Below are 26,748 nucleotides of genomic sequence, written 5' to 3' on the forward strand. Positions count from 1 at the left end.
CATTGTTCACAAACTCAATGTGGACCCATCGTTTCCCCCGAAAAAGCAGAAGCCGAGAAGAGCATCAAAGGAACACGTCGATGCAGTAAACCTGGAGGTCCAGCGACTGAAGGAAGCCGGGGTCATAAAAGAAATATTCTTCCCGAGATGGCTAGCAAACACTGTCGTAGTGAAGAAGAAGAGCGGTAAATGGAGAGTTTGTGTGGACTTCACCGATTTGAACAGAGCGTGTCCCAAGGATCCATTCCCGATGCCCAAGATTGATCAGCTAGTGGATGCCACGTACGGGCACCCGAGAATGAGCTTCCTGGACGCCTTCCAAGGCTACCACCAGATTGCCTTGGCGCCCGAGGACCGAGAGAAGACAGCATTTATATCCCCGAACGCAAACTATCACTACGAGGTCATGCCGTTTGGATTGAAGAATGCCGGGGCCACCTACCAACGTATGATGACAAGGATGTTCCGAGAAAAAATTGGGTGCACGGTTGAAGTTTATATCGACGACATGGTGGTAAAAAGCAGAAAAGAGTCACTGCATACTGAAGACCTTCGGGGAGTATTCGAGATACTACGACGACACAGGCTGCGCATCAATGCCGAAAAGTGCACTTTCGGAGTGGGGGCTGGCAAGTTCCTGGGTTATTTGATCTCCACTCGGGGAATAGAGGCTAACCCCGACCAAATAGAGGCCGTCAATCGCCTCAAACCACCGAGCAATCCTAAGGAGGTGCAAGTGCTCACTGGGATGTTGGCCGCCTTGAACCGATTCATCTCCAAGTTTGCCGATCGCTGCCGGCCATTCTATCAACTTTTGAAGAAGTGGAAGGGGTTTCAGTGGGACGAGAGCTGCGATGAAGCTTTTCGAGAACTAAAGGAATATTTGGCAAAGGCGCCAAGGTTGACGGCCCCGGAGCCCGGGGAAGATCTATTTATGTACCTTGCAGTCACCAATCATGCAGTAAGTGCTGTGTTACTAAGGGACCAGGGAGTGCAAATGCCGGTGTATTACGTGAGCAAGACCTTGGTCGATGCCGAGACAAGGTACCTGCCTCTTGAAAAGTTGGTTTTGGCCTTGGTGCACGCCACGAGGAAGTTACCACACTACTTCCAGGCACACACAGTGTTTGTCCTCACCGAATATCCATTGCAATCACTGTTGAAGAGATCCGACTTCACAGGACGGATTGCTAAATGGGGGACTCGGTTGGGATCGTTTGACATAAGATACCGACCTAGAAGCTCGGTGAAGGGGCAAGTACTCGCTGATTTCATCGCGGAATTTACACCTAAGAATGAAGGCAAGGAAATCTGTAGTGCGGAGATTCGCCCGTGGAGGTTATTTGTGGACGGCGCATCAAATGCTATGGGGGCCGGGGCTGGTATTGTCATCATCACCCCTGAAGGTATGCGACTGGAACACTCCTTCAGATTGGGGTTCAAAGCCTCGAACAACGAAGCCGAATATGAAGCCCTGCTGGCCGGATTGAGGGCAGTATTGCATCTGGGCGCAAAGGACGTGGAAATCTACTCGGACTCTCGGCTGGTTGTTTATCAGATCACTGGGGACTTCGAGGCTCGGGATCCCCGAATGAAAGCTTATCTAAGTACGGAAAAACAAATTATCGGTCAGTTTGGAACGGTAAAGATATCCCAGGTAGCCCGGTCACAAAACAAGCATGCTGACTCTCTTGCCACGTTAGCCTCATCGGCTACCGAGGACACGCCGAGGCTTATCACGATAGAACTTATAAGGGAGCCAAGCATCTGTGTGAAGACTGCTCTCGACCAGGCCGAAGTAGAGGTTGCGCAGGTGGCGGTGGCCGGAGTATGCTGGATGAACCCGATCATAGACTTTCTTGCCGAAGATAAAGTTCCAGAGGATGAGGCCGAGGCCAACAAGATTCGACGAATGGCTCCCAAGGTACTGGTTGTCTTTGGACCGAAAGTTGTACAGAAGGTCCTTCGCGGGCCCTTACCTCTTGTGCCTGCATCCTGAAAGAGTCAAGGAGCTTCTAACCGAGCTGCATGAAGGAGTATGCGGCGGGCATGCGGGGGGACGATCTTTAGCACACAGAGCAATGACGCAGGGGTTTTGGTGGCCACAGATGCAGAAGGACGCCGCCGAATACGTTCGGAGTTGCGAACAATGTCAAAAGCACGCCCCAATGATCCATCAGCCGGCAGGACATCTAAATCCTGTCAGCAGCCCGTGGCCATTTGCACAATGGGGGCTTGACATCCTCGGGCCATTCCCCCGAGCAACGGGGAACCGCCATTTTGTACTGGTGGCTGTGGATTACTTCACAAAGTGGGCTGAAGCTGAAGTCTTGGCCAATATCCGGGATACTGACGTGAAAAAATTTGTGTGGAAAAACATAGTTACAAGGTTTGGGGTGCCGAATTCACTAGTGACAGAGGAAAAACATAGTTACAAGGTTTGGGGTGCCGAATTCACTAGTGACAGACAACGGGTTACAGTTCGACAGCAACGCTTTTCGGACCTTTTGCAGCGAGCTCGGCGTCAAGAACAAGTATTCAACCCCGGCATACCCCCAGAGCAACGGCCAAGCTGAAGCAGTAAACAAGACTATTTTGAACGGGCTCAAGAGAAGGTTGGATGGAGCGAAAGGAAGATGGGCAGAAGAACTACCCAGTGTTTTATGGGCCTACCGCACGACCCCCAGGAGATCCACGGGGGAAACCCCATTTTCTCTGGCATACGAAGCAGAAGCAGTGATACCAACCGAGGTGAGCTTATGCAGTGCACGGGTCTCCGGGTTTGACCCCGTACAGAACTCCGACCTTATGACGGAGCATTTGGATTGGATAGAAGAATGCAGGGAGGCCGCGACCGTACGTCTTGCCGAGTATCAGCAGAAGCTGGCGCAAAGGTACAACCGAAATGTAAAGACCAGGGAATTCAGTGCCGGGGAATTAGTGTTAAGAAGGGTAGTGGGGAACATGCGGGACATGGCTGCAGGGAAGCTTGCTCAGAGTTGGGAGGGACCATACAGAGTCACAGCCGTCGCAGGTGCAGGGGCCTACTACTTGGAAGACCTGGACGAGAGGCCGCTCCCCCGACCATGGAACGCCAACAACCTGAAGAAATTCTACGCGTAACCATCGATGTAAGCCAAAACTTGTATTCTATTAAGATTAAGAGCATGATGAACTTTGTTGTCTGTGCTGTTTTTGACCCTGTAACCACACACCAAGAGAATCGCCAATAAATCCTAGGGACAGAAACCTGACCCTCGGCTCGATCAATATCGCCGAGCAGGTGAAAACCTTACGAATAAATCCTAAGGACAGAAACCTGACTCTCGGCTCGATCAATATCGCCGAGCAGGTGAAAACCTTACGAATAAATCCTAAGGACAGAAACCTGACCCTCGGCTCGATCAATATCGCCGAGCAGGTGAAAACCTTACGAATAAATCCTAAGGACAGAAACCTGACCCTCGGCTCGATCAATATCGCTGAGCAAGTGAAAACCTTACGAGTAAATCTTAAGGACAGAAACCTAACCCTCGGCTCGATCAATATCGCTGAGCAGGTTAAAACCTTACAAATAAATCTGAAGGACGGAAACCTGACCCTCGGCTCGATCAATATCGCCGAGCAGGTGAGAACCTTACAATCAAATCTATAAGGACGAAAACACAATTCTTGGTTAAACCTAAACCTGATAAAAACCTAACCCTTTTGCAAAAACTAAGTCCAATAGCGCTCTCAAATTACCCACAGCGCCGCACAACAGGTTTTCGGGGGTACCATTCTATTAAGCGGCCATAGCACTAGTATAATTCAAGCAAAACACAAACAGAGATAATTTCATTCAACAAATTGAAACGGAAAAAGAAAACGGACTATTAATTAAACAGGTAAAAGCAATTGTTCAGTCACCACATCCCGGTGACATGGGCAAATAAAACCAATAAGTAAAAACAATTGTTCAATCACCACATCCCGGTGACATAGGCAAATAAAAGTAAAATAAAAATAAGCTAACAAGTAAAGGTAAAATCAGCTGGGAGGTTGAGTCGGTGGTGGCACTTCCTGCTGGACGGTCAGGGGAAAAGGCTGGCCCTCACCAAGAAGCACCTGCACGGTAGGTATGCTCGTGGCCTCCATGTCCTCGGGCTCGGCATGAGAATCGATTTGCTCAACCAACTCCCTCATACTGGCCGTCTCCTCCTCGTCGAAAGCAGCCGGGGCGTTCTAGACGGCAGGTACAGGGTTCGGAAATGGAATCTGGCCGGGGTCTCTCAGCGGCGAATCTTCAGGAACTCCCATTGCCTGAAGAGCGGCAAACCACCCGGCCTCGAAACCCATATGCCGAGCCCGAGCCACCACCGGCTCTGCGGAGTTCTCGGCGTCGGCAAAGCCTACGTCATACCACTTTTGCTCCGCGGCCGCCAAGCCTGCCCTGAGATCGGCTATCTCGTCGGCATGGGAAGTGTTGAGGCTGAGGGCTTCGGCTAGTTTGAGTTCCGTCTCATTTTGCTTGGCCAGGAGCTCTGCATTCCTTTTTTCGGCCAATGCCCGGAACTTCTCCGCGGCAGCAGCCTTCTTCTCAGCAGCCTCGACAATCTTCACCTTTTCCTTAGCCGTTTTTACTGCTGACTCCCGCGCCCCCTTCTCGCGCTCATTTTCCTCATCAAGCTCCCGTGCCCGGGCAGCCACAATGTGAGCCAGTTGAGCGGCCTAGCAAGCACGAAAGTTAGCAAAGAGACAAAAGGAAATCTACATGGAGTAAATAGACAAAAGAATTACCGCAATGGCGTGCCACTCTAACCGGCGCCCCACGGACTCCTCGGACCCATCATCAAAGGCGTGCACGTCCTTGGGAAGTTGGAGAGCTCCGGCCAAGGTTTGGGCAATACGGCCACCCTCGCCCTTATCCCACATCCGAACAGAGGCGATTGAGGGCAATGGCTTGCTTTCCAGAAGGAACTTTGGCTCCCACGCTGGAGCCACTTGGGAGGAGGATGCGCCCCCTGTGCCAGCTTCGGTTGGCGGCTCGCGGATAACAATTCCCCCTGTTGGTCGGGGAGGAGTCTGGACAGCGGCATCCCCCGGGCCCGTGGAAGGTTGCTCGGTTACTTTTTGCTTCTTACGGGCCCGTCCGGACTGCGGAGGGGGAGGAGGCTGAGACACTGGACCCCGACCCTGAGTAGGCGGGGGCTGGTTGGTCGGCCGGGCACCAGGCACGAACCGATCAAGGGTTATGACTCTCCTTGCCACCATTCTTGCACCGGGCTGGATCGCTTCAGCTAGCAAGTTAGCCGCTCCTGTCACTTGCTGTTGAGGCTCAGCGGGTGGATCCTCGGGATGGGGCTGCTTTTGGGCTTGGTCCCCTTGTTGTATGGCTTCGTGAGCTCTCTCTCTAAGGCGCTGAGACACCCGTTCCGCGGAATCGTCTCGCAGGGGAACTAGTTCGTCCGCGGCAGTGAACCGCCGACCAAATTCCCTCGCTTCCCCGGTTGTAAGCTTCGGCGGCAAGAAATTCACGTACCGGACGTCTATGTACGATAGCAGGGGGCTGTCAACTATCAGCGCCTGCTTGAAAGGCTGCCAAGTAGAGTAAACCGGTTCCACGCCGAGGATCAGGTGTGAGGCCCGGAGTTACCCGTCCCAATGCACGTAGATCTCGGAACGGAGGACGAAGTTTAAGTCCCTGGTGTGGACGGCTCTGAGGTCCTGAACAAACACTTTGCCGTCTGCAAAAGAACAGGTGACGCATTAGCTTTTAACAATAAAAAATTTTTTTACTCAAACAAATATAAGAAGGGGATGGTACGAACCCACTTCACGCCGTGTGAGGGGGCAAGGGATCTCCCCGGCAAACCAATTGCCGCACACCCTGATGAACTCCCCGGCGGAGTTCCTGTTCGAATCGGGTAGGCACGATATCAGCCGTACCCGAGCATCCCTCTTCTTTAAGTAATAATTGGTGGATTTGCTCCCACAGAGGCTGTACATTTGGTTAATATCATGGTGGTCTAATTGTAAGTTAAAGGTATGGTTCAACTGGCTGACACAACTAACTACCCGGTAAAAATTGGGGGGAAGCTGGTCGGGGTACTGCCCATAGTAGGTGAGTGTGCTTATCAGGAGGGGATCTATCGGGAACCTAACCCCACCTTCTAAAATGGACATCAAAGGAAAGAAGGCTGTACCCTGCCCTCGGTGGAGTTCCATATCACTCTCATGGCAGTAAGCCACGTCCATGTCATTAGGAATACTAAATTTACTCCTAAAGGTGGCCAAAGTAGCCGGGGTATCTAGAAGGTAAGAATAACCCATCTATAAAGCCTAAAACTACAAGAATGAACTGAAAGAAACAAAGCTGAAGGAACAGGAAGGGGAAGAAAGACTTACTTTGGGTTCTAAGGAGGAAAAGAACGCTGAGCAAGCAAGCGCACAGAAATGTGGTCGGCAGAGAGTAGGCACTAAAGATCAGAGGCGAAGGAAAAATGGAATGGTGTTTGGAGAAGGACTATTTATAGAGCCAAAAGAAATGGGGGAAGAAGAAGAAACGCTTAATCAAGCAATAAATGGGCACAGCCTACGAGCGACCCAACGAATGCCAAGCGTAACCGATTTGCGCGCCGCTTCGGTTCACGAACCGTTAGGCAATAATGACGACTGCGCCTGGCGCCGCGAAACGGCGCGTCTTTTGAGATGAATATTAATGAGAAGTGACAGCCAGAAGTCCCAGGCTAGAAGATTCCCGAGGTCAAAAGGCCCAGGCAGCTCCTTGATTCTCCTCGGCGACCGAGTATGAATCAAGGGGGGGCTATTGTACGGTACCGAGCTTCCAAAGCCCATACTGGCCTTGGGCCCAGACCCATCTAGGCCCCGGGCCCAAGCCCATACCGGCCTTGGGCGCAGGCCCAGCAGAAAGTTCCAGTTACCTTATGCCCTTCTTGAAACTGCCTTAGAGTAAAAACAAGCTTTGGGTATTAAGTTCCCAGAGTTGACTGGTTAATCTTTCCCGGTAGAGCGCATGAGTCATATCCGGGAAGGTCATGATATGCACGGGAACGTGAGTTGCCGAACATAATCGGTGAAAATGGAACCAAGTTCCAAGATCATAAATGTTGCACCGCCCTTTCACCTAAACAACCACTTTAACCAAATAATACTGGACCTTCAGTAGCACTAACGGTGACTGTAATCATGATCTTCCCACTAACCTTGGCTATAAATAGAAGAAAGTTGGGAGAAGAAGGGATTCAGAAAAATTGAGAGAAAACAGTCAAGGAGAGGGTACTAACTGGGTGTTACTTTGAGTCTCTCTGCCGAGAACGACCCATTGTAGGAAATACTTAAGCCCACTACAAATAAATTGTGAGCCCAAGTGACCTAAGGTCTAGAAGTCTTACACTTGGTTCTTACATTTGTCATAGCATTACTCTCAAACAATGGCAAAACTAGAATTTTATTTAAGTTGATAAGATTAAAAAATGAAAAAAAAAATTTATATATATACAAATCAAATGAAGAAATTCATTACAATAATTTTAAATTTTAAATAAGAGTACTATTTAAAGAGCACAATTATGAAATAGAACCATTTGAAATTATTTAGTAGAATAAATCAAAATTCCATAATATTAGATATTATAAAAACATATTAATATGTCTTCCATCAAAAGTTACAAAGGGGTCTTAGTTTTTTTCTGATTAAATACGAAACTTCTGTGAGTTTTAGTTAGCTAAATTGGTAAAGTATCTTATTATCTAATAAGAGATTTGGAGTTTGATTCTCGTCTACACTAAAAACTAATTAGTGTCTTGGTCTGATAATAAAAAATAATCTTTCAAGAGCGAATGTCATAAGTCGAAACTATCTCTTAAAAAAATAATAACTAACGAAGCCTCTATAAGATATTTGTTTTTTAGGATAAACTACATATTTGGTCCCTATCCTTTACACCATATTTCAATTTGGTCCCTAACTTTTCATTTGTGTCAATTTGGTCCCTAACCTTTTAGTGTTATGTCAATTTAATCCCTGCCATTATATCTTGAATGATAATTGCTAACATGTCAAACGACCAAAATAAAATTTTAGTTTATTCTCACATCAACAGAAGATAATTTTTTATTTTAGACATTAAACACGTCATCAGTTTTCATTCAAAAGATAATGGCAGTGACTAAATTTACACGATACTGAAAGGTTAATGACCAAATTGACACAATTGAAAAGTTAAGGATCAAATTGAAATATAGTGTATAGGATAAGGAACAAAAACATAGTTTACTCTTTTTTTTACCTTTCAAATGTTCTTAATATATTATTTTTAGATATTAAAAGCTTTGTCTCTTTCTTGTAGATCATAAAAGAAATCTATTTAAGAGAGACATGTAATAAGGTATAAAGAAAATATGTTTTATTTAATTCATCTAATTATTATAGAAAGCTTAAATGGAATTCTTTTTTTTTCAAAGCTTGGTTGGTTGAAATTATTTTTATACAAGTAACTAGACACCAACCATGCTATTAATAATTTATATATATATATATATATATATATATATATATAATTTTAAAAAAATATTAGTTTGGTTTATTTTGGATTTTGAGACTTTGTTTAAATTTGTTTGTTGAATTTATTTTAGTATTTTGAGTATTAGTTTTGATAAAATTTGAATATTATGCTCAACTAATTGTATAAATTATATTCATTTGTTTGATAATGGGTTTAAATAGTTGAATGAAAACCCACTTTTTTTTATTAGATAGAACAAAATTGCCAACAATCCAGCTTAATCTAACTCAAATCTATGGATGACCTTAGAAGAAGGGCTAAATTAGTTTTCAAAACTATCATAGGTTAGGTTGGGTTGAAAATTTTCAATTTAAACATGTGGAATTGGGTTGATAATACATCCAATCCAATCCATACAAACCCTTCAATATAAGGTATATCTATTTTTCTTTCTTTTCTTCCTTTTTTGTTTTCTTCTTCACCACATATAGGAATATTACCTATGTTAATTTTTATTGTGATGCTCCAAATTGATTGGATTATTGATTGAGTTTGTGTTGTGTTAGTGTATGATGAGTCACACATCAAGCATATATTGGGATGATCTAAACTGTATTAATGAATGTTAAATACTTACATTTTTTACCAACATAGTTGCTATTAGTGAAGAGCATTTTCCATCCATAATACGTAATCCTAATAGTAAGTGGATACAATTTCACAAGTTGAAATTTTTAAAAACTTTGGGATATATGTGAAATATTAGATAATTTCGAGGGCTTTTTATTTTCTACCATTGCACTCACTATAAATATTTTTGTGGCAACAATTATAAGATTTTTTTTTATTAAAAAAAAAATTATTTGCAAACATGCATTTCTAAATGCTATCCTAAACAAAACCAATGAGTTTTTTTTTTTTTTTTTTTTTTTTTGGGGGGGGGGCTTCCCTTAAAGGTGTGTTTTTTTGGAGGTGAAAGATGGTAGATGGAAACCTTTGGAGAGAAAATGGGAAGGAAAACTTTTTTGGAATGTATTTGATTGGGTGGAGAGGAAGGAAAATAAATGGTAAGGTCCAAGTGTTTTCTTCCCGGGCCTACCAAAAAGTTTTTTCCTTAAAATAGAGAGGAAACTGAAAGGAGAAAATGGAACTGCTTAATAGACAAAAATACCCATGTGCACTTACACAAGGGCAATTAGTCTAATTCCTTTCTTCTTCTTCATCTTTTTTTTTCCCCTCTTTTCGTATCCTGGACGTTGCCTTCTTTTTCTTTTCTTTTTTTGATTTCCTGGGCTGTGGGTGTGATAGTTGTTTTGTTTTTCTTCTTTTTTTTTTTTTCGTTTAACTAGACATGATTTTTTTTTGGGACATTTTTTTATATTTTAATAAATTGGCTGATTTTTTTTTTTTTTTGGTTGTTTGTCACTTTTTTGTTTTAATTGGCCATCATTTTTTAACAATGGTGTATGAGTAAATTTATACAGATTCACTTTTTTCCATTCCTCTATTTTTTCACTTCCAACCAAACAAAAAATGAGAGAAATTAAAATATTTTCTATCCTCATACTTTTCCATTCTCCTACCATTTTCTATCATTCCACTTTACCATCCCTCCAACCAAACAAACCCTAAATGTAGCCTTCCAAAAAAAAAAAAAAAGTGAAAAGACTAGGTTCCTTATTATCTTTCCATAAAAACACAACGCCCGGCCCTTCCACCAAGAGAGTCCACGGAGAATTGAAGTGCTGTGCAATAATAACAAATACTGGGCTTCCGAATTCTTTTAATAGGGCCGCTCATGTGCCTACCTAGATGGTCTTTAAAGTCTGCTATGTGAGGTTTTAGGCTTTACTGTGCCTTTGGAATTAGTTTTTTATTTATTTATTCAACTTTTAGCATTTTTTTTTTGGGATTTTTATGTTTTCCAAGAATAATTATACTTTAATACACTCAACATGGGTGGCTCTAGGTACAATCCAGGTGTTCAATTGAATCCCCTGAGCTGGTGCTTTGTGGGCCAAGAAAAAAATTATATATAAATTTTTTTTTTGACCCTCCTAAAATAAATTTCGTACTCTCTAGACTTAAATTTTTTTTATGCCTAGCTGAAATGATCTAGAATATAATCATCTTGACAATATCTTAATCTTTTTAAACACAAAAAAAATTGATCTAAAATATGGGGAAAAAATAGTAAGCTTAACAACAAAAGTATAAATTTGGTAATCTTAAATCTAAAAAAATCATTTAGATCTTAACAAATTTGAAATAAACTACTAAATAAAAGTTTATTGTATTTAGATCTCGCTTGGAGTTCACTTAACGACAATAATTCATATGTTGATTGTACTTAAAAACAATAAATGATTTCCAAAATTTAATCTTAGCAACAATAATTTGTATCTTCATTGTATTCATAAACAAGATGCAATGAACTTAATTATAGTTTATCTTATATGAGAAATGCTATGTTCATGATACGCTCACAACGAAGCCTAAGTGGCAGATTGTTACTAATTGTTATTGATGAAAAAAAAAAAAAGTTATTTTAGTAGTGAGTTTAAATTATAACTAATAACAACTTATAACCTAAAATTTGTTGGAAAAGTATTGTGAAAATGTTGTAGATATAGTACTTCTCATCTTTTATTCTCTTGCTAGTATGTACTATGAAAAATTTTGTAATAAAGAAATCACGTAAACTACAAGATTCACTTTTTTACCCAAAATGCATATTTTTACCGAACCACCTAAAAATATATCCTGGAGCCGCCACTGACTTTAAAAAAAAAAAATCAGTACTAAATAAAGTAATGTGGAACGTACATTTACATACTTCTCTTGCTGAATTTTGTAAAAATCACTTTTGAGGAGGAGCCTGTTGGTTAGTTTGTTGACTCCTGTTTTGTATTGCTTCTTGTTTTGGTTTTGTGGAGAAAATTCTCCGGTTCATCATAATAAATAAATATATAATCTAGAACAAGAGAGAGAGAAATAAGAATAAAGAAAAGACGAAGATTAAGATTGTTAAAATTTCTTAAAACCCTTTATATATATAAAATTCAAATTAGATAGTAATTGCATTCTAATTTTGTGTTAAGTGATTGCCAACTAATTTAATGTCAACTGTCTTTATATTTTATATTTTAGATGGACTTCAAATATTTGTGCCAAGTGTCCTTTCATCTCTAATTTCAGGCAAGAAAAGTGTTAAGTCCACAAGATTTTCATAAGATTTCACTACAAGAAAAATGCTTATTAGCGACCAAGAATGTTTGATGGAGCCAAAAAGCCCTCTCAAAAAATCTTATTTGTGATGACAAAATAAAGCCCTCACAAATACTTGGTAAAATGTGAAATATTTGTGACCAACAAGAAAAGCTGTCGCAATTATGTGTTTTAGCCGTCACAAATAGAAATATTTTGGAGGGAAATTTCCCTCCATATTATTTGCGAGGGACAATTAAAAATCTCTCGCAAAAAGTGTATTATTTGTGACGGTAAAAAAAAAGCCGTCACTAATACTAAATTATTTGCGAGGGACAATAAAAATCCCTTGCAAAAAGTTTATTTTTTGTGTGGGATAAAAATATGCCCTTGCTAACACTAAATTATTTGCAAGGGCCACCATTGACCCTCGCAAAAAATCATTAAAATAATAATTATTATTTTTGGAGATAAAAGTTATTCTAAAATTCAAAGAAAAATAAAATGAAATTTATAAACATATAACACTTTGTATTATTTAGATGAACCTTTTGTTTACAGTCTAAAAAAAAATCTTTTATATACATCCTATATAAGAAAGGTCTGTCCTTATTTTCTATACAATTATACCCATAAAAAAATGATAGCACTTTCAACTTCAAAATGGTAGCCTAAAATTCAAAAATTTTCAGTCTTTTGTACTCTCTCTCTCTCTCTCTCTCTCTCTCTCTCTCAAAAGTGAATAAAAATTTCTTCCCATTAAAATAATGTGACAATTTTTAGACCCCTTAAACAAATGAATTAACCCTAGATAATTAGCCAAGTTGTTACTTAGTCAAATTAACAAGTCTAGGTTAACACAAATATATCATATCATGCATAGCAGCGGAAAATAAATAAGATAATGATATGATCACCCAAGAAACCAAACCAGTAAAAATCTGAGGAGGATTTGACCTAGCTATCCTCAAGGTAAACTTGAATCCACTATCAGAAAGAATCGAAGTTCATACAAAAGGACTTACAAGCACCCCCGCTCGACTTCCTAATGCTACCAACCAGTAGAACTTACTGACACGACCACGTGCAAGCTCCGAATCCACGGACTCCTTCTTTGTTTGGATTCCCACCAGCTACAAGCACCCCCGCTTGTGTATTCTTTAAGCTTTAATGGCAGCAACTGTTTTGATCATCAAGGTTTAGAGAATATCTCCTCCTTCAAAACCCTAAATTTGTGTAAAGGAAAGCTCCTCTAGATCTCACAAGAGATTTACACAAACCGCAATATGAGCAACACTAAAACGTGGCTAGGGTTTGCCTTTTATACTTAGGACAAATAAGAAACCCTAAAAACGTTTTAAAACACTTAGGGCTTAGTTGGAAAATTCTGCAGAAAAGCAATCTGCCCGATGTTCGATCGGTCAAGCCTAAGTTTCGATCGATCGAGCCAGGCCGAAAGCCACAGTGCTTTCTGCTTTACACTCGATTCCAACTTTACATTGACATACAACTTTGAGCTAGTTTTAAACACTTCTAAACACATTGTTTTGATCATGGTTTGCCAACAATACAAATTAGAGTTCTAAATACATAAAGTCCTACACTTTAGAACCTAACATAATGCATAAAAAATGAGTTTATAGATCAAATGGTAAATTATATCTGATTGATATGAAAATTGACATGCATGTTAAGAACATATAGAGCATGAAAGTTCAAAAACGTGTACCAATACACTTTTGAACGTTTAGACCCCCAAAAATTAACTTAACCAACACAAGCAATATGTCAAACAACAAGTGTGCGGAAACTTAACATATGCTATAATGTGAAATAGGTTAAATACTATCTAAGCCATAACAGAATAAAATCCACAGCAGATAATATAAAGGCAAAGATAGAGAGGAAGGAAGATGCAAACACAAAGACAACACGCGATGTGTTATCGAAGAGGAAACCGAAGTCCTCGGCGAAAAACCTCTCCGCCGCCCTCCAAGCGGTAATCAATCCACTAGAAAATACAGTTGGGATATAAGGACAGCAATAGACCCTCCAAGCCTAATCTACCCAGTGCACCTAAGCCCTCCAAGCTTCTTGCTCCAACGAGGTTGCGCCGAACCTTTTTCTTTTCTAACTTCCCGGATTCCGCTACTACACCGTAGCATCAACCAATGAAGATTGGCTCCTTCCTAACTGCTTCCCAGAACTCCAAACGTCTGTCTCACAGAGATGATAATGGTGAGAACCAGGTTTGGTATAATGCCTCTCAAGGATTTTGACAATGGAGAGGAAGAGAGTGAGGGAATTTGATGAGACTCTAAGGTAGAGATTGTGGGTGAAACAATCTGGTTTTTCTTTAGGGTTTCTCTCTCAAAATTCTCTCTGGAAGCTCTCTTTCAATCGTGGGTTAAAAGGGTATTTATACTGGAGTGAAGAGGAATGTGAAACGTCAGGTTTTTCCAAAACAGGAGTGGCTCGCGGCTTGACCTCGCGGCTTGACCAAGTCGCGAGTTCCAGTCGCGAGTTAACCGTATGGCCAGTTGTCCTGTTTTGTCCTGTAGTGCTCCAGCTAGCATGACTGTTCATCTTCCAGCATGCTTGGCACGTGTGCAACTTCTGGCGACTTGCAGCCGCGAGTCCACCCGCGAGTCCCAGCCGCGACACTCTGTTTTTTTGCACACTCTTGAGCAATCTTCACTCTATCTCACTCACTACCCTTACAACAATCCCACCTAAATACAGGGTTACTAAATGCTGAATTACAAGCAAATTTGGCACGGAATAAAGCCAATTAGATGGTTGAATAAATTCAACCTTACAGAGCATGTAATCCATAGGTTAGATTTTCAAAATATGAATTCAATAATAAGTTATTGGATGATGTAACATTTTTTAGAGTTACATCACATGTAACTTGAACCCAACTCTATATTTCTTAATTCGATGTAAATTTTGACAAATCAACCATTAAATTACATTATCTTCATATATTTTTTATGCTTATAAAATTTCAAGGTGATCAAATATTAATTACCATGTCATCAATCAATTATTTAGATTCAAGTTTTTGTAATTTAAAATAATGTATAAAATATGAATTTGTAGATCAAATGGTTAATTACATTCGATTGGCATGAAAATTGGCATGCACGTTAATAACATATATAGCATGAAATCCAACGGTTGGATTTTCAAAACACGAATTCAATAATTAGTTATTGGTTGGTGTACCATTTTTAAGAATTACGTTAGGTGTAACTTGAACCCAATCCTATATTTCTTAATTCGATGTGAATTTTGACAAATCTACCATGAGATTATATCATCTTCATATATTTTTTATGCTTACAAAATTTCAAGGTAATCAAAGATTAATAGTCATGTCATCAATCAATTGTCTATATTTAAGTTTTTGTAGTTTTAAATAATGCATAAAAGATGAGTTTTTAGATCAAATGGTAAATTACATCCGATTGGCATGAAAATTAGCATGTATGTTAAGACCATATAGAACATGTAAGCCAACCGTTGGATTTTCAAAATATAAATTCAATAATAAGTTATTGGGTGGTGTAACATTTTTTAGAGTTACGTTAGGTCTAATTCAAACTCAACTTTATATTTCTTAATTCAATGTGAATTTTAACAAATTTACTGCTAGATTACATTATCTTCATATATTTTTCATTCTTTCAAAATTTCAAAGTGATCAAAGATTAATAGCCATGTAATCAATCAAATGTCTAGATTCAAGTTTTAGTAATTTAAAATAATGCATAAAATATGAGTTTATATATAACGGTAAATTACATTCGATTGGCATGAAAATTGGCATGCATCTTATGACTATATAGAACATGTAATCCAACGGTTGGATTTTTAAAATATGAATTCAATAATAAGTTACTGGGTGGTGTAATATTTTTTAGAGTTACATCAGGTGTAATTTGAACCCAACCCTATATTTCTTAATTCGATATGAATTTTGACAAATTTACCATTAGATTACATTATCTTCATACATTCTTCATGGTTGCAAAATATCAAGGTGATTAAAGATTAATAGGCATGTCATCAATCAATTGTCTAAATTCAAGTTTTGGTAGTTTTAAATAATACATAAAAGATGAGTTTATAGATCAAATGGTAAATTACATCCGAGATTAGCATGAAAATTGGCATGCATATTAAGACCATATAGAACATGTAATCCAACGGTTGGATTTTCAAAATATGAATTTAATAATAAGTTATTGGGTGATGTAACATTTTTTTGAGTTACATCTGGTGTAACTTGAACTCAACCCTATATTTCTTAATTTGATGTAAATTTTGACAAATTTACTATTAGATTACATTATCTTCATATATTTTTCATGCTTACAAAATTTTATGGTGATCAAAGATCAAATGGTAAATTACACCCGATTGGCATGAAAATTGACATGCATCTTAAGAACATATAAAACACGTAATCCAATGGTTGAATTTTCAAAATATGAATTCAATAATAAGTTATTGGGTGATGTAACATTTTTAAGAGTTACGTTAGGTGTAATTCGAACCCAACTCTATATTTCTTAATTCAATGTGAATTTTGACAAATTTACTGTTTGATTACATTATATTAATATATTTTTCATGATTACAAAATTTCATGGTGATTAAAGATTAATAGCCATGTTATCAATCAATTGTTTAAATTCAAGTTTTTGTAGTTTAAAATATTGCATAAAAGATTATTTTAAAGATCAAATGGTAAATTACACCCGATTGGCATGAAAATTGGCATGCACGTTAAGATAATATAGAACATGTAATCCAACAGTTGGATATTCGAAATATGAATTCAATAATAAATTATTTGGTGGTGTAACATTTTTTAGAGTTACGTTAGGTGTAACTTGAACCCAACCCTATATTTCTTAATTTGAAGTGAATTTTGACAAATCTACCGTTAGATTACATTATCTGCATATTTTTTCATGTTTACTAAGTTTTAAGGTGATCAAAGATTAATAGTCATGTCATCAATCAATTATTTAAATTCAAGTTTTTGTAGTTTAAAATAATGCATAGAAGATGAGTTTATAAATCAAATGGTAAATTACATCCGATTGACATGAAAATTGGCATGTACGTTAAGATTATATAGAACATGTAATCCAATAGTTGGGATTTCAAAATATGAGAGTGATAAGGGAGTTAACCCAGAGCACTTCCTTCAATTTTTTTTTTTTTTTAAACTCAATGAAAAGGTTTTCCATTTTTTAAAAAACCCCAATGCAATGATTATGACTCCCCCACCTTAAAACATGATTGAGATAAGAAAAACATTGAGATTTTTATTTTATCTCGATACTAACCATTGCTAGCCATGGGATTTTTTAAAAAAGAATTTAAAGTGAGGATATTTCCCCCCTCTAAAATCAAAACCATTTATCAATTCTTTTGAATACAGTCTTATCAAAAAAAAAAAAAAAAAATCTTTTGAATACAGAGTCATGATTGCCACCAAAGAAAATTCAGGGTTCCCACTCAAAATTTTTGGGTTCCCACTAAATTAACTTTTGGACTCCCACATGTGCACACTTAAACAAAACACACACTCTCTCTCTCACTCTCATCACTCTCAGTCATGAAAAAAAAAAAATCAAAGCTCACTCTCTCTAACTCTCCCTCTCTCTCCCTTGCCGATCAACCTACCTTCGAATCGTTGTCCATCACGCTGCCGCTGTCCTCCGATCTAAGGCTTTACACCATCCATCTAGCCGCCGCTGTCCTTCATCTCCACTGGGAATCGAGCTGATACTATTGGTCCTACCCTCTACCGCCGACACCAACAACCTCTACCACAGCCACCGCGGCTATCCCCGGACTCTTCCCCTCCCTCAGCTGCCTAAAACGCTCCTGAAGGTATGCGAATCCCTAAACTTTTTTGCATGTTTTGTGCATTTATTTGCTTTGATTTTATTTAAGTTTGTGATATACTGATATTATACCTTAGGAATTGTGTAATTAAACCCCTTGCTCTAAAATACAATAATCAACACCATGAACGCACCCATAATCGGTGAGTCTCCACTCTCTCTCTCTCTCTCTCTCTAAAATATTTTTGATTTTGGCCCGAAATTTAGTCTTGAAATTATAATAATTTTTTTTGTATATATGTGTTTTTTGTGTAAAGATCTACTGCAAGGAGATTTTCCAGAGGTAATAGAAGATTATTTGGAACATGGGGTCATGAAGTGCATTGCTTTCAATCACCGTGGCACCCTTCTTATTGGTATTCTTTTTTTTTTTTTTTTTTTTCACAAACTTTACCACTTACTACTTGTTTTTTGTTCCTAATTTGTTTGATTGTTTATTATTTTCATTGCAAATTTTGAATTTTGATAATGGGTGCTACTGAAGTTGTGATTTTGGTTACCTTGAGAAGAGTTATGTTGTTTATGTTTCTGGGTTTATCCATATTCTTCTCCAAGTAGAACTGAAGAATGTCTTTAATTTTCGTTAGCTACATTGCAAGTTTTTGCTTATGTTGTTTTGTTGGGTTTCTTGTCTTGGGTAACAAATTGTTGGGGAAGTTTGCAATTAATTAACAGGAACCCCTTGTGTAAATTTGGTATGCACCCAGATCTTTAAACAAAGTGTGAAAGCAAATTCTGTAGTTTTTTTTTTTTTTTTTTGGAACATAACAAAGGGAGCTAAAATGGCACGGGCTTCCCTCGTAAGAGCTAGGTGGAGGGTGAGGTCGTGTATTCTAGACTCACTAGTGCATCTGCAGCAGTGCAACTTAACAGTAAAAGGAAGAAATAAAATAAAAAAGAAATTTTTATTTCTGTTATGTTATTCTCTGAATAGAAACAGTTTTTTTGAGCTGGAATTTATTTTTGAAGGCTGTTTAGTGATATGGGAATTGTCAAGCAGTCTTAAAAATATAATTTTGAAAGAGTTGGAGAAATAAAAATATAATTTTGAAAAAAAAAAAGTAAGATTGATTTTTGTAACATGAGAAAGGATTATTGTGTATATTATGAAGACCTAACAAAAATAGGTAGCTTAAAGGTGGCCACTTTTGCTTGTTGATGCGGGATGTTTATTGATCTTTGGACATGAGATTAATGATTAAACTCATTGTGTTTTGTTGTTATACATATTTTATGTTATAACTTAAGTATATGTCACTTTATGGATGTGTAAGACTTTAGATTTGGAGTGATTCTTACCCGCAAAACTTACTCGTTGGCGAGTGTGTAAGACTTTAGATGCTGATTTTAAAAGATATGGATTGTTTTCCATATTTGTTTTTATTTATAAGTAGAAATGAATTATGAAACTATTTTGTATGTTATTTGGATTTTTAAGTTCTCTGATTTGTTGTTTAATGAGAAATTTCTTGCCCAAGCTAAGATTGTAGGGTCAAATTTCCCTTTCAGTGAATATGGAGGGCAAGGAAGTGATGGTGACTTTCATAGTAGTCGGATCGTTCTCCCCATACACGGCAATCCTGGGAAGGCCATGGATTCACGCAATGAAGGCTGTTCCGTTCACCCTGCATGTAAAAGTTAAATTTCCTACCGAGCATGGAGTTGTCGTGGTACGAGAAAACTAGCAAGTGGCTAGGCAATGCCTGGTCGCCGCAGTCAGGTGGAAAGGTGAGCAAGTTGAACAGAAGGAAACCACCGAAAGAGCATCTTCATAGCAATTACAGATGCCCCGAGAAAAAGTAGGGGCAAGTTATGCCGAGGAGCTGTTGAAGGTCAAAATTTTTCCAGATACTGACAGGTATTTTCAAATAGGGATGAGCATGAAAGACTAGGATAAGGTAGAAATATTGTTATTCCTTTTGCAGAATGTGGATGTCTTTGCATGGAGTCCGTACGAAGTGCCCGGAGTAGACCCCGAGTTCATTGTCCATAAGCTCAACGTGGACCCGTCATTCTCCCCGAAGAAGCAAAAGCTGAGAAGAGTATCAAAAGAGCATGTTGACGCGGTCAAGTTGGAAGTCCAGAGGCTGAAGGAAGCTTGGGTGATAAGAGAAATCTTCTTCCCGGAATGGTTAGCAAATACAGTGGTAGTGAAGAAGAAGAATGGCAAGTGGAGGGTTTGTGTGGACTTCACAGACTTAAACCAAGCATGCCCGAAAGACCCGTTCCCAATGCCGAAGATTGATCAATTGGTAGATGCTACATACGAACACCCGAGGATAAGCTTCTTGGACGCCTTTCTGGGGTATCATCATATTGCCCTGGCACCCGAGGACCAAGAAAAGACAGCATTCATCTCCCCGGATGCAAACTATCACTATAACGTGATGCGATTTGGGTTGAAGAACGCTGGAGCCACGTACCAACGGATGTTGACAAGGATGTTCTAAGAAAAAATTGGGTGCACGATAGAAGTATACATCGACGATATGGTAGTGAAGAGTAAACAGGAAGCACGACATGTAGAAGAACTTCGAGGAGTGTTTAAGGTGATCCGGCAACATAAGCTGCGCCTAAATGTTGAGAAGTGCACTTTCGGCATAGGGGCTAGTAAGTTCTTGGGGTATCTGATCACTAATTGGGGGATGGAGGCCAACCCTGACCAGATTGAAGCCGTGAATCGCCTCAGGCTGTCGTGCAATCCCAAAGAAGTGCAAGTGTTGACTGGGATGTTAGCCACACTTAATCGGTTCATTTCCAAATTTGTTGATTGCTGCAGACCGTTTTATCAGCTTCTGAAGAAGTGGAAGGGATTTCAGTGGGATAAGGAGTGTGACAAAGCCTTTTGAGATCTGAAGGAGTACTTAACGCAAGTGCCCATGCTAACGGCCCCAGATTCCGAAGAAGATTTATTCATGTATCTCTCAGTGTCTGACCACGCCGTAAGCGCTGTGCTGCTGAGGGACCAAGGAATATAGCAACCGGTGTATTACATAAGCAAAACCTTGGTTGATGCCGAGACGAGATATCTACCTTTGGAGAAGTTAGTGTTGGCCCTATTGCACGCCACGAGGAAGCTACTGCATTACTTTCAGGCTCATACTGTGTTCGTCCTGACCGAGTATCCTTTACAGTTGTTGTTAAAAAGGTCAGACTTCACGGGCTGAATAGCTAAGTGGGGGACTCGGCTAGGTTCCTTCAACATAAGGTACAAGTCGAGAAGCTTAGTGAAGGGGCAGGTCCTTGCTGATTTCGTTGCAGAGTTCTTCCCTAGGAACGACGGAAAGATGATCTGTAATGTAAAGAGTTGCCCGTGGAAGGTGTTTATGGATGGCGCTTCGAGTGCTATGAGAGTCAGAGTTGGAATTGTCATAATCACTCCGGAGGGTATACGATCGGAGCATTCCTTCAGATTGGGGTTCAAAGCCTCTAATAACAAGGTCGAGTACGAGGCCTTTCTTGCCGGATTGAGGACCGTTTTATGCTTGGGTGCACGTGATGTGGAGATTTATTCGGATTCTCGGCTGGTTGTGTATCAGATCCAGGGAAGATTTGAAGCTCGGGATTCTCGGATGAAAGCCTATCTGAGTGCAACAAAGCAAATCATTAACAAGTTCGAAACAGTGAAGGTGGCCCAGGTAGGCCGGGCACAAATCAGACACGCTGACTCACTAGCCACATTAGTCTCGTCAATGACCGAGGAGATTCCTCGGCTTATCAAAGTAGAGCTTATAAGGGAAGTATCGGTATGGAAGATAATTGTATCTCGGCCGGGGTTGACGTCACCATGATTTCAACAACCAGGCTGTGTTGGATGGACCTGATCATTGACTTCTAGGCCGAGGATAGAGTTCCGGACGATGAAAAAGAGGCCAAAAAGATTCGTTAGGTGGCTTCCCGGTATTGGCTGTCAACAGATCGCAAATTATACCAGAGGTTTTTTGGAGGATCGTACCTTTTATGCTTACATCCCAAGAAAGTAAATGAGCTTCTGTTCGAGCTGCATGATGGAGTGTGTGGTAGTCATGTTGGGGGGCGTTCATTAGCACACAGAGTGATGACTTAAGGATTTTGGTGGCCGCAGGTGCAGAAAGATGTAGCGGAATATGCGCAGAAATGTGAACAATGCCAAAAACATGCTCCTTTGATCCACCAGCCAGTAGGTCATTTAAACCTCGGCAATATTCCATGGCTGTTTGCACAATGGAGGCTAGACATCCTTGGCCCATTCCCCCGAGCAATGGGTAACCACCGATTCGTGTTGGTGGCGATTGATTATTTCACGAAATGGGCGGAAGCCAAGGCCCTGGCAAATATCCGAGATGTAGACGTGAAGAAGTTTGTATGGAAGAACATAGTCACGAGATTCGGGGTGTTGGACTCACTGATATCAGACAATTGGCTACAGTTTAACAGCAAAGCTTTCTGAACCTTTTGCAGCGATCTCGACATCAAGAATAGGTATTCTACTCTGGCAAATCCCCAAAGCAACAGCCAAGCTGAGTTAACTAACAAGATCATTTTGAATGGGTTGAAGAGAAGGTTGGATAGGGCAAAGGAAAGATGGGTCGAGGAACTACCCAACGTTTTGTGGGCTTACCGTACAACCCCCAGAAGGTCCACAGGGGAGACTCCGTTCTCCTTGACCTATGGAGTAGAAGTCGTGATATCGACTGAAGTGAACTTGTACAGTGCACGGGTCGTAGGATTTGACCCCGTCCAAAATGATGGTTTAATGCTGGAGCACTTGGATTGGTTGGAAGAGTGCCGGGAAGCAGCAACAGTACGGCTCGCAGAATACCAGTAGAGACTTGCCCAACGATACAACTGAGATGTAAAAGCTAGGGAATTCAGTGTCGGAGACTTGGTGCTAAGAAAAGTTGTGGGAAACATGCGGGACGTAGGTGCACGGAAGTTAGCTCAAACGTGAGAGGGACTGTACAAAGTTACTACCATTGCAGGTGTGGGAGCGTACTATTTAGAAGACCTTGACGAGAGGCCACTCCCCTAGCCATGGAATGTCCATAACCTAAAGAAGTTTTACCACTGACCATTCGTGCACGAAAACGTAAGTCTAAACCCTGTACACCGCTCTAGTCAAAATAATGATGAAGTTCCTTGTTGTAGTTATATTCAATTTCATTATTGCACATTAAGTATTAATTAATTGCATATTTAGTATTAATGGATTATGTTAAGGACAGAAACCTCATTCTCAGTTCGATCAATATCGCCGAGCAGGTGGAAACCTCATTCTTATAAAAAAAATTTCTAAGTACAGAAACCTCATTCTCAGTTCGATCAAAATCGTCGAGCAAGTGGAAACCTTAATCTTATAAAAAAATTTCTAAGGATAGAAACCTCATTCTCAGTTCGATTAAAATCGCCGAGCAGGTGGAAACCTTATTCTTATAAAAAATCCTAAAGACAGAAACCTCATTCTCGATTCAATCAATATCACCGAGCAGGTGGAAACCTTATTCTTATAAAAAAAATTCTAAGGACAGAAACCTCATTCTCGGTTCGATCAAAATCACCGAGCAGGTGGAAACCTTATTCTTATAAAAAATCCTAAGGATAAAAACCTCATCCTCAGTTCGATCAATATCACCGAGCAGGTGGAAACCTTATTCTTATAAAAAAAATTCTAAGGACAGAAACCTCATTCTCGGATCAATCAATATCACCGAGTAGGTGGAAACCTTATTCTTATAAAAAAAAAATTCAAAGGACAGAGACCTCACTCTCGGTTCGATCAAAATCGCCGAGTAGGCGAAAACCTTATGCCAGAACATGAGGCAGCTTGCCGTTCATCTTCTCAAGAAAGTAAATATATGTTGTGTAAAACACCCAATATATGGGGGCTTGATTGATCCCACCGTACAAATCATCCTCGACCATACATGCAAGAAGATAAGTGGCAACGACAAAAAAGAGGGGAAGGAAACAACACGAAACAAAGTAATAATCAAGCATTCACGAGCATGATCAAAGAAAACACATGACGAATAAATCATCATCCAAATAAAGTTAATAGAAAAATAGAATCAATGTTTTGTCGCCAAACCCAGTAATTGCATACGGGTCATCCCCGAGAAATAAATAAATTGTTTAGTCACCACAACCCGGTGACATAGGTAAATTTACTGGAAAAGAAATAGTATTAAAAGGAAATAAAAAGAAATAAAAGCATTGAAGAGTCGGTTCGGCAATTAAGTTAATGAAACGGAGGGTCCGATTTGATTGGTTGCGTCGGTCTGCTGTTGGTCAACCACGGGAGAAAGCATATCCCCACCAGGATGATCTTGAGCACGGGGGATACTGGTGGCCTCTGTCTCATTTGGCTCAGCATGTGCATCAATCTGTTCCACCAGTTCCCTCATGCTTGCTGTTTCCTCCTCGTCAGTGGGCACCGGGGGGTTCTGTGCGGCAGCGATTGAGCTCAGGAAGGGAATTTGACCGGGATTTCTCAAAAGGGAATCCTCAGGGACTCCCAAAATCTGTAGAGCAGCATCCCACCCGGCCTCAAAACCCAACCTTCGAGCCTGATTCACAACTGGCTCCGCGGAATTCTCATCATCAACGAACCCTTCATTGTACCATTTCTCCTCGCAAGCCTCTAAAGCCGCTCTCAGGTCGGCAAGTTCCTTGGCTTGAGCCGTGTTCAAATTGATTGCCTCGACTAGCTTAATGTCCGTCTCGTTCTGCTTAGCCAAGAGTTCTGTGGACCTTTTCTCCGCCATTGCTCTATTTTTCTCCACGACAGCAGCTTTTTTCTCGACAGTGTCAGCCGCCTTTATTTTCTCCTTAGCTGTTTTAATAGCCATCTCCCATGCTTCCCTCTCCCGGTCAGCCTCCTCGGCAAGTTCCTTTACGTGACCATCCAAGATATGGGCCAATTAAGCAACCTAACAAAGCAACAAAGATTAGTACGGCAATAAAACGAAAGGTAAATGGAAGATAATGAATGTGTAAAGGATAGTAAAGAATTAGTAAGTAAAGGGTTACCGCGACAGTATGCCACTGTAGCCTTCTTCCCATGAACTCCTCCGACCCTTCTTCAAAGGCGTGCACGTCATTAGGCAAGAGGAGGCCCTGCGCTAGAGTTTGGGCAATGCAGCCCCTTTCACCTTTCTCCCACATCTGCACACAAGCATTTGTAGGAAGTGGCTTGCCGTCCAACAGAAATTTAGGCTTCCACACCTACGCAGCTTGGGAGGAGAATGCTACGCTCGGCCCGAATTGAGTTTGCGGCTCCTGGATGACAATGTCGCCGGTTGGTCGGGGAGGAGTCCGGGCTGCTGTATCTCCCGGGCCAGTAGGCGTTTGCTCAGCAACCCTCTGCCTCTTCCGGACTCATCCAGTTTGAGGAGGAGGCGCTTGAATTTGGCTCTAAGAGGGTGGCTGCTGCACGGCTTGCCTTGTACCGGGCACGAAACGGTCTATGGTCATAGCCCTCCGGGTCACTATGTCTTCACTAAGGAGGGGCTTGGTGTCTGAAAGATCGGTTATGTCAACAACAAATTGCTCGGCTTTCTCTACGGGAGCCTCAGGTTCAACAGGTTCCTCGGTGATGTAGGACACAATTTACTATTTAATTATTGTAATTTATTATTTTTGGTATTTTTATGTAAAAAACGTTATTTTAGGTTTGGGTGATTTATTTTCTTGTTTTTAGGTGCATATAATGCTTTTTAGGTCAAATTTTATTCTTGATATGGTTAGGTATCAATTAGGAGTTATTTTAGAATATATTTTCTTGTCTGTCAAGTTTTATGGAGCCCTTAAATAGTCCCCTAAGTCTGTAAACGTTTTTTAGAGAAATTATTGAATAAAAATCAGAAAAAAGGTGAGGCTTTGCTCTTCTTTTGGTTCTTCAAGAACTGTGAACTTATCAGGAATTCTTCCTTGTAGCGTTCAAACTTTATACCTTTGGTTCGTAATTCAATTATAATCATTGGGTCAAGGTGATACACTTATACCTTTGGTTTGCGTTTCAATTATAAACGTTGGGTCAAAGTTTCTATTAAAAATTTGAATTTTAGTTTTCTTGGGCAAGTATTCCAATATTTTTGTTGGGTCTCAAAGCATGTCGATTGAGGTTCGCATCATTTGGTATCAGAGCACAAGTTCTAAAATCAGTTTTCTATCCCTTTATCTTTTGTTTCTTGTTATCATCCTATTTTGTTCCTTTTGTGTTCTTTTTTCCTTGTTCTTATTTTGTGACGTGCACTAGGTCAAAATCGTGCACCAAGCTAAAAAAAAAAAAAAAAAAAAAAAGAAAGATGGTAATTATTGAGAACATTATGGAAGATTAAATTGAGGTCAAATATGAGGATGAGTCCACAACTCACAATCCTCAAGTCTCAGTTGATTTGTTGAAGATGACTATACAATATGTTGATTTTCTTGGAGTAGAAAATTTTAATTTTATTATCAACCCTTTGTTGATTGATGTTGCAAATAAATTGAAAGTAGATGAGAAGAAATTTTATGCTACACTTTATGAAGGATTCAAGTTTCAGAATCGGATCAAGTTATTAAAGCATTCGAAGTATTTGTTTATTTGGAGAGGAAGATTTCAAATTTCAAAGATGAACTCGAGGAAGAGTTTGTTTCAAGAGGAGGGGTCTGATGTAGAACACAATTTACTATTTAATTATTGTAATTTATTATTTTTGGTATTTTTATGTAAAAAACGTTATTTTAGGTTTAGGTGATTTATTTCCTTATTTTTAGGTGCATTTAATGCTTTTTAGGTCAAACTTTAATCTTGATATGGTTAGGTATCAATTAAGAGTTATTTTAGAATATATTTTCTTGTCTGTCAAGTTTTATGGAGCCCTTAAATAGTCCCCTAAGTCTGTAAACGTTTTTTAGAGAAATTATTGAATAAAAATCAGAAAAAAGGTGAGGCTTTGCTCTTCTTTTGGTTCTTCAAGAATTGTGAACTTATCAGGGATTCTTCCTTATGGCATTCAAACTTTATACCTTTGGTTCGTGATTCAATTATAATCATTGGGTCAAGGTGTTACACTTATACCTTTGGTTCGCGTTTCGATTATAAACGTTCGGTCAAGGTTTCTATCAAAAATCTGAATTTT

At 39.9% G+C, this 26,748-nt stretch overlaps 1 protein-coding gene and 1 long non-coding RNA gene across 4 annotated transcripts in view; both read left to right on the top strand.

Moving 5' to 3' along the window:
* LOC126712788 (aspartyl protease family protein At5g10770-like) overlaps positions 1 to 26,748 on the top strand; it is a 121,900-nt gene that overhangs the window by 72,670 nt on the left and 22,482 nt on the right. The gene's annotated exons all lie outside the window — the stretch shown is intronic.
* On the top strand, positions 17,300 to 26,475 carry LOC126712792 (uncharacterized). Of its 3 annotated transcripts, XR_007651160.1 has the most exons (5): positions 17,300 to 17,630; positions 17,722 to 17,787; positions 17,902 to 18,000; positions 19,154 to 25,293; positions 26,355 to 26,475. It is a non-coding gene; the product is annotated as an uncharacterized LOC126712792 (long non-coding RNA). The 3 variants fall into 3 exon arrangements; XR_007651159.1 differs by lacking the exon at positions 19,154 to 25,293 and having other exon boundaries at positions 17,307 to 17,630; positions 26,156 to 26,475; XR_007651161.1 differs by lacking the exon at positions 26,355 to 26,475 and having other exon boundaries at positions 17,307 to 17,630; positions 19,154 to 25,509.

This window comes from Quercus robur, chromosome 2 (assembly GCF_932294415.1).
Source record: "Quercus robur chromosome 2, dhQueRobu3.1, whole genome shotgun sequence".
Classification (NCBI taxonomy): Eukaryota; Viridiplantae; Streptophyta; class Magnoliopsida; order Fagales; family Fagaceae; genus Quercus; species Quercus robur.